The 13746-nt window shown below is 52.0% G+C and overlaps 1 protein-coding gene across 2 annotated transcripts in view; it reads right to left on the reverse strand.

Annotated features, from left to right (window-relative positions):
• Positions 1-13746, reverse strand: part of TAOK1 (TAO kinase 1) — a 1359031-nt gene that overhangs the window by 169791 nt on the left and 1175494 nt on the right. The gene's annotated exons all lie outside the window — the stretch shown is intronic.

A 13746-nucleotide genomic window follows, 5' to 3' on the forward strand; every position in this document is an offset into this window, starting at 1 on the left:
TTATGTCTGATTGGCTCCTTATGTACACTGTCCTCCCTTTTCGCTATCAGCCTCCTGCTTCCTTTCCTGACCAATCTCTGCGCGCCCCGGTTGTGTATCGTCTAACTGTTTCCATGATTTCTCTCTCCTACTTATTCTCCTTTGTCTACCTATACCCATGTAAAGCGCTTGGATACCCTCCGGGGTCATGTTCGCACTATACAAAACTTTAAATAAATAAATAAGCCTCCAGGAGTCTTTTACCTTTTCTAGGGTTAGTTTCTCGTTTTGGTCGAGTGTCGCTTTAAGGTTTATGCCGAATTGGATCCCTAAGTAGTTGATGAACCCGGGCTGCCAGGCTAATGCTGAGTTGTCTAATACTCCTCTGGAAGTGTGGATGTTAAGAGGCATACATTCCGATTTGTCTCTATTCAGTTCATAGCCAGCGTGGACCGAGTATTTCTCTATGGTGTCCATAAGAGATGTGATAGAGGATTTGGGGTTTTCTATTATTAGGAGTATATCATCCGCATAGGCAGCTAGTTTTGCTGTGGTACCGTTTACGTTGATTCCTACAATATCTCTATTGGCAGTAATATCTCTGATTAAGGGTTCCAGCGCCAGTAGAAACAGCGCAGGTGACAGGGGGCACCCCTGTCTTGTCCCCCGCTGAAGTGTGAACTGTTCTGAGACTGTCCCATTGATGGCTATCTGCGCGGACGGGTTTGCGTATAGTGCCCTCACCTTCGTCACATACTTGTCTCCCAGGTTATAGGCTAGCATGCACTGCTCCAGAAAGTGCCAGGATACTCTGTCGAACGCTTTCTCTGCGTCTAGCGTGATTGCCACTGCCGGCTTGACGGACTTGGCTGAATGTTCTAGGACATGGCATAGGAGCCTTGTGTTATCATGAGACATGCGTGTCTTCATGAAGCCTACTTGGGCGTTGCTTATTAGTTGCGGGAGGACTGTGTTGAGCCTTACTGCTAGGATTTTGGCATATATCTTGCAGCCTAGGTTGATGAGTGAGATGGCCTGTAATTTTGGGGTTGTTGAGTGTCTTTGCCTTCTTTGGGGATAACTATTTTGTTTGCCTCTGTCATGGTTTTTGACACCACACCCTCCCCTCGCAGTGATTAAAGACCTTTTTCATGGTTGGGAGCAGTTGTGTTCGAAAGTTCTTATAGAAGGAAGCTGTGTAGCCATCCGGCCCCGGCGCCTTGTTGTTTTTAAGGGATTTGATTGCTGCCTCAACTTCTTCCGTGCTAATCTCCCGCCCAAGTTTCAGAGTCTCCTCGCAGTCTATTTTGGGGAGGATTAGTGTGTTCAGGTAATCCGCGCAGCCCTCCTGGTTCAATGTGTTGTCTCTTTTATAGAGCTCATGGTAGAACTCGCTGAATGTGCGTAAGATGTCCTTATGTTGAGTATGTGTGTTGTGTGTGTCAGTGATTGAAGAGACTGTGTGTTGTCTCTGTGTTTCAGGTATGACGCTAAGAGTTTCCCTGCTTTGTTTGCCTCGCATAGGTTAATCTGTCTGTACCTGTTCATCCACAGGCCAGCCCTTTTGCTCACGATTTTGTTGAATTCGTATTTTTTTTCATCAGCTCGTTTAAGTTGATGTGGTTCCTAGTGTCATTGATGTGTTGAGTTTCTAGCCTTTTGATGTCTTTTTCTAGTTGGTCTAAGTGTGCCTTGGCTTTCTTGTTCCGTTGCGCTTTGATATCTATTAGTGTCCCCCTGACTGTTGCTTTGAGCGCATCCACAAGGTCTTGAGGTCTATACCTGGCGTGTCATTGTCTCTAATGTAATTAGTAATCGCTTGTTCTATTTTGGTCTTGTCTTATTGGTTTGTCATGACATCATTATTAAGTCTCCACCTTCGGGTGGGGTTATCGATGTGCTGTCCCGTTAATTGTAGTGAGATGCATGAGTGATCCGAGATTGTTCTGGCCGCTATCTCCGCATGTTCGATTAGGTGTGTGTGTGATCCCGAGATTAGGATGTAATCAATTCTACTGTAGGAGTTGTGCGGGTTGGAGTAAAAGTCGTCGTCTCTGGTGTCTGGTGTTGTAGTCGCCACGGATCCTTCAAGTTAAATCTAGTGCATATGTTTTTTAGAATGCTGTGTGAGGCTGGTGGGCGTGTGTGGGTCTGTGATTGTCTGTCTAGGGTGTAGTCTAATGCAAGGTTAAAGTCCCCAGCTAACACTATCATGTCATTTTGGTTGTTTGCTTCCAGTCTCCTAGCTACATCTTCCCAGTATGCGGTGTCATCTGTGTTTGGGGCGTATGTGTTCACAACCAGGAAGGATTCGGCCCCTCTTTTCATACGTGTTATTAGTAGCCTCCCTGCTTCGTCATGGTGTTGATCTACAATGGTGATCTTTGAGTTCATATTTATCAGCGTGACCACTCCTCGCTTCTTCCCTAATGCTGGTGAGCAGGCTGTCTCCCCTATCAATCTCGCCCTGACTCTAGCTGCGTCCTCCAGGGATAGCTTGGTTTCTTGTAAGAGTATGACGTCACCCATGGTCTTGGCTAGGTAGTCTAGGATCTTTTTCCTCTTGACCGGGTGGTTGAGGCCCCCGACATTGAGTGATACGAACTTCAGGTTTGCTAGGAGGGCCTGGTTGTTATTCTGTGTCATGGCTTATAATGTGTGGGCTTAACGTTTCTTCTCCCTCTCCCTCCTGTGGGGGCTTTCGTAGGTGCTCTTTTGTTTCCGGCTTTCTCCCCCTATGCCTGTGCTCATGTTTTTCGGTCTGCAAGTAGCGCACTTGGAGTGGAAAGTTCTTGAGGTATCGGGATGTGTCAGAATAGGTATGGGAACTAGATAGCACAAACAAGACTGACTAGACGAACAAGCCCAACGGAAGACAAGACAATCAACATGTAACACACACGCCCCTCCCCCCACCCCTCCCTGAGCTAAGCCATAAAGTTTGAGACGTGCGATGGCAATGTCCCCACTCCGCCCCCTCAGGATGCATAGGTTCGATAAAGTGAGTATACTTCCCGTTAAATTTACATTTAGTGGTTTAAACACGTTCACCTTTTCAAGTCCCTGATATTGTAGTTAAAGCATAACCTATGTTTCTACAAGTTTTTTCCCTTCATTCCTCTTTTCCCGTCCCCTCGGGTGATCTCCCCTTGTGTCACCAGAAAGGATATCTGTAGTTCCTTGATATCTTTGGTCCACCTCAGAGGGCCTTTGTCTTTGTTCATAGTTCCTTTTTTGCGGTCTCTCTCCTCCTGGTGATTTGTGATGCGCAGCTTTTTCGCCCTTCTACTTCTGTGTTGATGATGAGGTAGGTGTTGCAACAGTCTCTGAGGTAGGTGTTGGTCCTTGGATGCGTTCTATTTGTTGCTGCCTGAGGTATGTCTCTTTTCTGTTCTTGCAAGTGAGGTTACTATCCCTGTTTTTGATTTCTCCTGGTTATTCAACCCTTAGTTCTGGTGATGCACTTCTCTTGCTCGTGCCACCTTGTGCGGTTTCCATTTCTTGCTGTGGAGGACCTTGTAGGAACCTTGACAGCTCTGCCAGGTCTTCAAAGCCTCTGGGCCACGAATCCTTTCCTTATGTCCACTGTAGGTTTTGAGTAGTCCTGCGCGAGGATTATCTTTTGGCCGTGCCAAAGCACATTTTGATCTTTCCGGGCAACTCCAAAGATCGCTTCCGTGTGGTTTGAACGGAGCGGTTTACATATTATCGGCCTTGGACCCGCTCTGTTAGTGGTTCTTAGGGCCGGCATTCTATATGCCTTATCCAATTCAAAGGGGTTATCGAATTTGATGTTTGTGATTTTTGGAATTAGCTCTTGAATCAGTGTCACGCAGGAGCCTGTTTTGTCTTCTTCGCCTTCTGGGACACCTAGGATTCTGATGTTCCCCCTTCTGTTGCGATCATCCAGCTACGCCGTGTGTCTCAGGAGGGTAGCTGTTGTCTTTGTTAGCGCTAAGATAGTTTTATTGGCCTGTTTGTCTCCATCCTCTATATCACTCACCCTCTGTTCAACCTCCGTCAGTCTGTTGTTGGCCGCGTGTATATCTGCTCTAACGGCTGCTAGTTCCAGTTTGCATCCATCGTCTGCTTTGTTGATTTAGCCAGATCGTGGACCTCTGCTATTTTTTTCAGTATTGTGTCTAATGTGCTGTTGATGGCTGGTTTGTGCTTGATTGGCGATTCCGTTAGGGAGTCCGCTCTGTTTTTCTTTGATTATTTCACAAGTTACTACATGTGTAACGATATATCTGTAAGAGACATTAGTTAGTGATAGATTCCTTACCTTAGAATACCTTAGCATATCCCAGGCGTCAGACTGGATCCGGAAACTTTTGCGTAGCAATACCCCTGCGCGTCGGTAGGCGTCGTCCACGGCTCCGCGTCCGTCGTCGGTGTTGTTAGCGCCGGAATGATGTCGCCGGTGTACTTAGACGCCGCCCTTGCGCGCTGACGTCAGTTCTGATACACAGCTTTTCCGCACCCAGATACGCAGAGCCATGATAGAACCAACACTGGTGCCATGAAACTAGGGCCATGAAAGGGGATGACCTTAACCCTAGATAACGGTTCGCATAACGGGGAGGATGGGTGGGTTGGTAAGGAATCTATCACTAACTAATGTCTCTTACAGATATATCGTTACACAAGTAGTAACTTGTGCATCTGAAAGAGACACGTTAGTGATAGATTCCTTACCTTAGAATAGATACCCCAGCAATACCAACCCCGGTGGTGGGTCTGCGAACCAATAATCACACCAGAAAGTCCTGGAGGACGGAACGGCCAAAGAAGCCATCCCTCCGGACTTGACTGTCCAGGCAGTAGTTTCTCGCGAACGTGTGCAGCGAGGCCCATGTAGCTGCCTGACAAATGTCCTGCAAGGGGACTCCTCGGCCCAGGGCAGTAGTAGTCACCGTGGACCGAGTGGAGTGGGCCCTCAGCCCAACAGGAGGTTCCTTTTTAGCCAAGGAGTAACACGCCTGGATGCACAATACGATCCACCGAGAGATGGTCCGCTTGTGCACCGCCCGTCCTTTCGTAGCACCCACGTAACCAACAAAGAGTTGGTCATCCACCCGGAACTGGCGTGTGCGATCCAGATAGTAAGAGAGCGCACGTTTTGGGTCCAGATGGTGGAGCCTCTCTTCCTCTTTCGAGGGATGCGGAGGCGGAAAGAAGGTGGGTAAGGTGATGGAATCCCCGATGTGGAAGGCTGTGACTACCTTGGGCAGGAAAGAGGGCCTTGTCCGCAACACAACCTTGTCCGGATGGACAAAAAGGAAAGGAGGTTTGGAAGAAAGAGCCTGGAGCTCACTCACTCACCTGGCAGAAGTGATGGCAACCAGGAAAGCAGTCTTCCGAGTAAGAAGGCGGAGAGGACAGTTATGAAGTGGCTCAAAGGAAGCGCACATCAGATAAATAAGTACAAGGTTCAAGTCCCACTGAGGCATCACGAAAGGAACAGGAGGGAACATGTGTGTGATGCCCTTCAAAAACATATTTACAATAGGGGACTTGAGCAAAGATGGCTGATCAGGTAGCCTTAAGAAGGCGAAAAAGGGCAGAAAGGTAGCCCTTGATAGTGCCCAGAGCAGAGCCCTGCTGGGCCAGAAAAAGAAGGAAGAGGAGAACCTCAGAAAGGGGGGCAGAGAGTGGATCCACAGCCTTTGCTGTGCACCATGCCACAAATCTGTTCCACCTGCAGGCGTATACCGACTTTGTGGAGGGACTCCTGGCTGCCAGAATGACATTACAGACTTCAGGAGGCAAGTCAAATGGCCTCAACTGTCGCCGCTCAATCTCCAAGCTTGGAGGTGGAGACTGGACAGGTTCGGGTGGAGGACCGTCCCCTGCTGCTGCGACAGAAGGTCCTCCTGAAGAGGCAGACGAATCGGTGGATCGACAGACATGCTGAGTAGCTCTGGATACTAAAATCTTCGTGCCCAGTCCGGAGCCACAAGGATAACCTGGGCCCGGTCGCGCCTGATCTTCTTCAGCACTCTGGGCAGAAGGGGTATAGGCGGAAAGGCGTACAATAGACCGCAACTCCACTGGCGACGAAAAGCGTCTCCGAGCGAGTGCCGCCTTGGAAATTCCAACGCGCAGAACTGATGACATTGCGCGTTCTCTTCTGTGGCGAATTGATCTAACCAAGGCTCTCCCCACTGCTGAAAGAGGCCTTGTGCCACGTCCGAGTTCAGACGCCATTCGTGATCCATCATGCACCGACGGCTGAGTTAGTCCGCCCTGGCGTTCAGAGAACCTGCCAGGTGTTGAACCACCAGGGTCACGCCCTGATGTTCCAGCCACTGCCAGAGGCGCAGGCCTCCTGGCAGAGGGTCCACGACCCCACCCAGTTTGTTTCAGTACCACATGGCGGTGGTGTTGTCCGTGAACACCTGCACTACACTCCCCCGGACAGAGGGAATGACTTCAGTGCAAGTCGGATCGCCCGCAGCTCCAGAAGGTTGATGTGGAGCTGGGACTCCGCCGGAGACCAGTGGCCTCTGATCACCGCCTCTCCCATGTGGCCCCCCCAGCCCTGGAGGGACGCGTCCGTTACAACTACGTGCTCTGGTTGGGGTAGGTAGAGGGATCTGCCGCTGACCCAATCGCGGTCCGTGAGCCACCACTGCAACTGTCTTGCAGTGCCCTCCGAGATCAAGACATGGTCGGACAAGTTGCCCTGATGCTGGGCCCACTGAAACTTCAGGTCCCACTGCAGAGCCCGCATCCGCCACCGGGCGTGATGCACCAGAAGGATGCAGGAGGCCATCAGCCCCAGAAGCCGCAGCGTCAACCTGACCGAGACTTGGGATAAAGGCTGAAAGATCGGAATCAGAGCCTGAATATCCCGAACCCGCTGTTCGGGAGGATAAACCCGAAACTGCGCCGAGTCTAGAACCGCTCCGATGAAGAGGAGCTTCTGAGAGGGACACAGGTGTGACTTCGGCACATTGATGGAGAACCCCAGCAGGTGCAGGAGGTCGGCCGCAGTCTGGAGGTGGCTGACGACTGTCTGGGGCAAGCCCGCCTTAAACAACCAGTCGTCGATGTAGGGGAAGACTGAAACCCCTAACCTGCTTAGATGAGCTGCGACCACCGCCATCACTTTCGTGAACACCCGTGGGGCGCTTGTAAGGCCGAAGGGGAGCACGGTAAACTGAAAGTGCTCGTGGCCTACCGTGAACCGCAGGTAACGCCGGTGGGCCGGCAGGACGGGGATGTGGAAATAGGCGTTCTACAAGTCCAACACTACCATCCAGTCTCCTGGGTCTAGGGCAGCTAAGACCTGAGCCAAAGTCAGCAACTTGAACTTCTCCTTCCGGAGGAAGCCGTTGACGTTCCGTAGGTCCAAGATAGGGCGTAGGCCCCCTTTGCCCTTCTTGGGTACCAGAAAGTAGTGGGAGTAACAACCACACCCTACTTCTGGCCCAGGAACGCGCTCAATGGTCCCCTTGGCCATGAGGGCCATAACTTCCTCTTGCAGAAGTTGCAAGTGATCCCCCGACACGCGGTGGTACTGCGGTGGCATGGCTGGAGGGGTCACCTCGAAGGGGAGGGAGTAGCCCCTTCGGACGATTTGCAGCACCCACATGTCCGACGTGACGGTGCGCCAGTGGAAGAGGTTATGGCGAACCCTGCCCCCCACTGGCGTCACATGGGCCTGAAATCACAGACTAGGAGGGTTTTGAGGCGGGTGCTGCAGGGGAAGGTGTGGACTGGCCTCGCCGTTGTCCCCGACCGCCGCCACAGCAGCTTCCACGGCCGCCGCCGCGCTGTGTAGTAGCCTGCGGTGCGTGGCTGGCAGTATGTGTGGGAACGCCTCTTCCTTGGCCACGAAAGGAGCGAAAGGCACCCGTTTGCTGGTGTGGGGCCGAGAGGCCCAAGGACTTGGCCGGAGCCCTAGAGTCCTTAAAACGCTTAAGCGCATGGTCTGCCTTGTCGCCAAAGAGGCGACGGCCATCAAACGGCATGTCTAGAAGGGTGGCCTGGACATCAGCCGAAAAGTTGGCGGTCCTCAACCAGGCGTGGCGTCGAACCGCCACCGTCGTTGCCATCGCTCTGCCCAGTGAATCCGTGGTATCCAGCCCACACCGGATGGAATAGCGTGCTGCATCTCGACCCTCCGCAAGGGCTTGGTCGAGTTTAGTCCGGGATTCCTCCGGACATTGTGGCAGCACGTCCGCGGCCGTGTCCCATAGAGTGTGGGTGTAGCGGCCCAATAGGCCTGCGGTATTGACTGACCGCAGTCCCAAACTCAGGGACGAGAACACCTTCTTACCGAATTGCTCGTACCTCTTGGATTCCAGATCAGGCGGAGCCGTTGGGAATGCGGTCTGGGAAGTAGAGGCCTGGATGACCAGGCTCTCGGGGGTAGGTGGACAAGAAGCAAGGGTCGCCCGGAGCCGGGCGGTAGCGTCTGGCCACGTTCCTATCCACAGGCTGACCTGTAGCGGGCTTGGACCAAGTGCCCAAAAGAACGTCACACAAGGCCTCATTAAACGGCTGCAGAGGCTCAGCCAAGCTTGCCTGCGGTTTAAGGACCTCAGTGAGGAGGTTAGTCCTAACGGTCGCGACGGGGAGCTCTAGGCCCAATGCCTTGGCTGCCCGTATCAACACTACACTGTAGGCAGCCCCCTCCTCCGTAGCCGCGGTTGGAGGGGAGACAAAACCAGTGTCTGACGAAGTGTCCAGTCCACTGGCATCCCCAAGCTCATATGTCCAGTCCTGTTGAGACTGACACTCCTGTGCCAGAGGGTTCACAGACCCCTCCCAATCTCCCTCGTCACCCATCACCTGAAATTCAGGTTCAACGGATGGGGCCGGTTCGTGGAAGTAAAAGTCTCCACACGACGTCGAGAGCGGTGCCGCTCCGGCGCCGGAACCGAATCAAGGGCAGGATCGGGGACGGCGTCGCCGGGGGCTACACCCTAGGGGCAGGCGTCGGCGAGGTCGACCGGCGACGACCCGGATCCGGATCCAGTGAGGGCCTGCGGCGCCGAAGTACCCGACAGCGTCGGAGCTGAAGCACCCGACCCGCTAGGCCCTCCAGCTGGGACCGCTGGGCCCAAAGGCGCCACGGAGCCCGGCGGAGGAGGGAGAGACCTCATGGCCATGAGGTGCCGCTCGATCTCCTCTGGCGTCGCATCGTGCCCAGGGACCGGAGGTATGGGGTAGGTTGAGACGCCCGCGACTCCGTAGGAGCTGCGTGGGTGGTGTCACCCGAACCCCCGGCCGCATCGCGCGAGCGTCGGGGTGGGTCGGAAGAACGATGATGCCTTATCGACCGCTCATGCCTCTTACCTGAGGACCTGGATACTGAAGACCGATGCCGACTCTCGGAGCTACGAGGGCTGCGACCCCGCGACTGGTCCCTCGACCTCCTGTGGGACCGGGACCTTGAACGGCACAGGCCGACTGCCGGAGCTCAAGCCGCTTGCGGGACCGCTCCCGCCTAGCCTTAGACATCAGGGCCCGGCAGTTGGAGCAGGTTCGGTCGTCGTGGTCGAGGCCTACACACTGAAGACACCGGCGATGGGGGGTCGGTAACCGACATTAGTCGTCTGCACTTGGAGCAGGGTTTGAACCCGGGCATCCCTACCGGCACCGTAGGAGTCGAGCGACTCGAGATAAACTGATCAAAAGATCAAAAAAGTTTAGTCAAAAAGTGACTCAGGGGTAGAGCTTCTCCGGACCTGCGCTAGCTGGCGCAGAAAAAAGAAGAACTGACGTCAGCACGCGAGGGCGGCGTCTAAGTACTCCGGCGACGTCATTCCGGCGCTAACGACGGACGCGGACGACGCATACCGACGCGCAGGGGTATTGCTACGCAAAAGTTTCCGGATCCAGTCTGACGCCTGGGGATATTCTAAGGTAAGGAATCTATCACTAACGTGTCTCTTTCAGATGTGTAATTTTTCCTTTGTTTCCGGCCATGTCTGTTAGGTCCCGCTTCACTTGTTGTATTTTGAATCTACCCTCACTGTTTTGATTTACACACTGCTGACTGGGCTCCGGTGTCGGCTCGATTTGAGGATCCTCTGTTGCTTTCCGTGGCCTTCTTGTGGGTCTGCCCTGCGATGGTGTGGTTCCCCACCTCGAGACCCCCCTCGTGATTGGGGCCGCCATCATGCATGCCCCCTTTGCACAGACTTTGGTCTTGCCGCTAGAGCTATGCTTATATTCGGCTGTTTTCTGGTATTCCCTGGCTTTTGAGTGGGATGTCCCAGGCATAGCGTGGAGACCGTTACACGAGCCTGGCATGAGTAGACCTGTGACCCTCACCGTCCTTCACCGTCCTGTGGGTTCCTGGCTCCTGTTTCGGGCACACCTTCTTGCCTAGTCTGTCTCCTTTATTTACTCTGGCGCCGGCTGCTTCAGGGGTTTTAGTCCTGCTAAGGTTTTTTTTTTTTTTTGGCTCTTGCGTGCTGTCGCCCGCCCTTGGGTTTGTTTCAGATATATTTTGTTGTCCCCTCACTGTCCCTTTCCGGGGCTTGTTTTCTCAGTGCCCGCCGCTGTAGCCGCTTTGCACATGTGGCCACAGTGCCTGCTTCTGCCTGACTTGTTCCTTTCACAGCTTCTCTGTTTGTTTTGGCGGCACTGCCAAGATGGCCGCCCCCCTGGCCTTGGTTTTGCTTTCGGTCTTTGCTTTCAATTAGGGAATCGCTCCCATTTGAGGTGGAGTTCGCTGTGTTTATAGTGGCAGGCGCTCGAGCGTTAGCTAAAACTTCCTTACAATCCGCAGGAATGTTTAAATGAGCGAATTCAAGGTGTTTAGGCACCAGGCTGCTAATCTCAGAGATGCAGGGTCCGGGTGGCAGATCTGTCCGTTCTGGATGGACAGGAGGTTCGGTATTGGTCGAAACTGAATGGGATCGCATTCTGATAGAAGGAGCAGTTTGGTGAACCAGAACTGGCGAGGCCATCTGGGAGCAATGAGAATCAGGCGACAAGGTTCTCTCTTCATTTTCCGGAGAACTCTGGGAACCAACGGTATCGGAGGAAAGACGTAAGCATATATTCGCGACAAATTCATCGAAAACGCGTTCCACAGAGATTCCTTGTGGGGAAGCCAACTTGCAAAGAATAGGCATTTGCGGTTCTGATTGGTCGCAAATAGGTCTAGATCGGGATGACCCCACTCCTGAAAGACTATCTACCGTTGGTTGATGTAGTTCCCACTCGTTAGTGGATACTGTGGATCTGCTGAGGGAATTGGCTAAGGCATTGGAAACTCCCGGTACATGTATCGCTGATAGGCTGATTCTGTGTTGTAGCGCCCAGTCCCAGATTTTTTGGGCTTGTTGAGTCGGTAAGATCTTGTTCCTCCTTGTTTGTTCACGTTGTGCATACTTGTTGTATTGTCTGTCCGAATTAGCACTGAAGCTCCTAGAATGACGTTTTGAAAGGATTTCAGGGCCAAGAAGATGGCTCGCAATTCCAGAAGGTTGATATGCCACGTCCGCTGTTGGATGTTCCATTTGCCACTGACAGTCTGCCCTTGAAGATGTGCCCCCCATCCCTCGAGGGCCGCATCTGTGGTGATGGTAAAATTTGGCGATTCTTCAAGGAATGCACATCCTTCCTCCACATTCTTTTTTCGAGTCCACCAGAGAAAGGCTTCTCGCATCCGAGGAGTGATATGAATGAGATTGAACGATCCTGAAACATGCAACCATTGGTGGTTGAGTTCTTCTTGTAGGGACCTCATCCTGAGATGGCAGATGGGTATCAAGGGGATGCACGAAGAGATCATCCCTAAAAGGACTTGAACTGCCGGACTGAAACGCACCCTTTTGATCTTAATAGGTGGGCCAGTTTGCAGATCTTTTGCTGTCTTTCGTTCGAGACAAAGGCCTGAGTCAGCTGCGTGTCCAACGTTGCCCCTAAGAAAGATTGTCTTTGTGAAGGAACAAGATGAGACTTGTCGAGGTTGATAGAGAGACCCAGAGATTGAAACAGGGACAAACATCTCTGGATGTGGGGGGCTGTGTCTGAAAAAGAATTTGCCTTGATAAGGCATTCGTCTAATTAAGGAGAGATCTGAATCCCTTTTAGACGAAGGTGTGTCGCTACCGGTGCTAGAACCTTGGTAAACACACGGGGTGCTGACCGTAGTCTGAAAGGAAGGAGTTTTCTGTGTCTGGGAAGAATTGGCACATGGAAGTACGCATCTTGGAGGTCGAGGGTGGCCATGTGATCCCCCGCCGACAGGAGCTGAAGGATTTCTTGAAGCGTTAGCATCCGGAAGGACAACTTCTTTAAGTAGTTGTTGAGTGAGCGAAGATCGAGAATGGGACGCCACTCTCCCGATTTTTTCATTATTAGGAAAAATCTCAAATAAAATCCTGTTCCCTTCTGTAACTTAGGGACCCTTTCGATCGCTCCTTTTTTTATCATCAAATTTATTTGGACAAACAGCTACTTGAGATGAGCTGGAGGTGAGCCTCTTGGAAGAAAATTATGGGAATCTTTAGGAACTCTAAAGCATGGCCTCTGGCCACAGTGTCCAGGACCCACTTGTCCGATGTTATTGCGGAACAGTTTGAGTAAAATTGGGAGATCCTTCCTCCAACTTTTAAATAAGAATGCGGCAGAAGAGGTGGCGGTTTTCATGGTTTCTTATTTGAATCCCGTCCGCGGTAGGAGGGCTTCCTTTTATTTTGAGAATAGGTAGTGTTGCGTAGTCCGTATGACTGCTGTCTTAGAGGCTGGTATTGCTGATTCCCTTGATACAATTGGTATGATCTTTGTTGGTTGTAGCCCCCTAATTAGAGAATGATCCATGTCCTTTAGCACCCCGAAAGGGCGGCTTACAGAATTGCAGAGTACCGAGACATCTTGCTGTCTCTGTGTCTTTTTTGATGGTCTGTAGGGCCTCTTCCACGTGCTGGCCGATTAACGACCATCAAACGGCATGTCGATAATCTTTGCCTGAACGTCCTGGCGAAAAGATGTTGACTTCAACCAGCCTTGCCTACGTAGAACTGCGGCACCCGCTAGCTGTCTTAACCCCTTCCATGCTGATGACGAGCTGGGCTCGTCATGAGGTAGCCTCCTGCTACGCTGATGACGAGCCCAGCTCGTCACGTAAAATGCGCTTTCGCAAAACTCCGCGTATGAGCGGAATTCCGCCCGCACGCATGCGGTTAATCTTGTGGATGCAACATCCAGGCCGATTCTATGATCTCCGCAGAGATACGCTCCCCTTCTTGTAAGATCTTCAAAGCTTCAGCTTTTGAAGGTTCCGGCAACATGTTGATATATGGCGAAATGTCCAACCACATTTGCCTGTCGTACTGACCTAAGATGGCTAGTGAATTAGCAGCACGGACTGTCGTTGCTGCCATGGTGGAGACCTTTTTGCCGATTAAGTCTAACCGTCTGCCATCCCTGTCAGGAGGAGCTGTGATTGGAGATTAAGGATTTCTAGCCCGTCTTTGTGCAGCTTGCACAATTACAGAGTCAGCTTTTGGTTGACCGATGAGGCATGTCGGCGAGTTGTCTGGCGCTTTATATTTTTTGTCGAGCCTGGGCAAAACTGGAGGGATAGAAGCAGGAGTTGTCATGACCTTCAATCCTTCCTTCCAGATAAAATCAATAATGGGGATAGTCCATATCTGTTTCCTTGGTTGATCCTCGAAATCGTAAAGGAAGCATTCAACCTTCTTCGTTTCCATGGGTAGAAGGAACCTTTGCGTTGCCCTTTCCATGAGGAAGTGGAAGCCACCGATGTCCAGTGGAGGAGAATCAATGGGAGCT

The sequence above is a fragment of the Lissotriton helveticus genome, chromosome 3_1, assembly GCF_964261635.1.
Source record: "Lissotriton helveticus chromosome 3_1, aLisHel1.1, whole genome shotgun sequence".
In the NCBI taxonomy this organism is placed as follows: domain Eukaryota; kingdom Metazoa; phylum Chordata; class Amphibia; order Caudata; family Salamandridae; genus Lissotriton; species Lissotriton helveticus.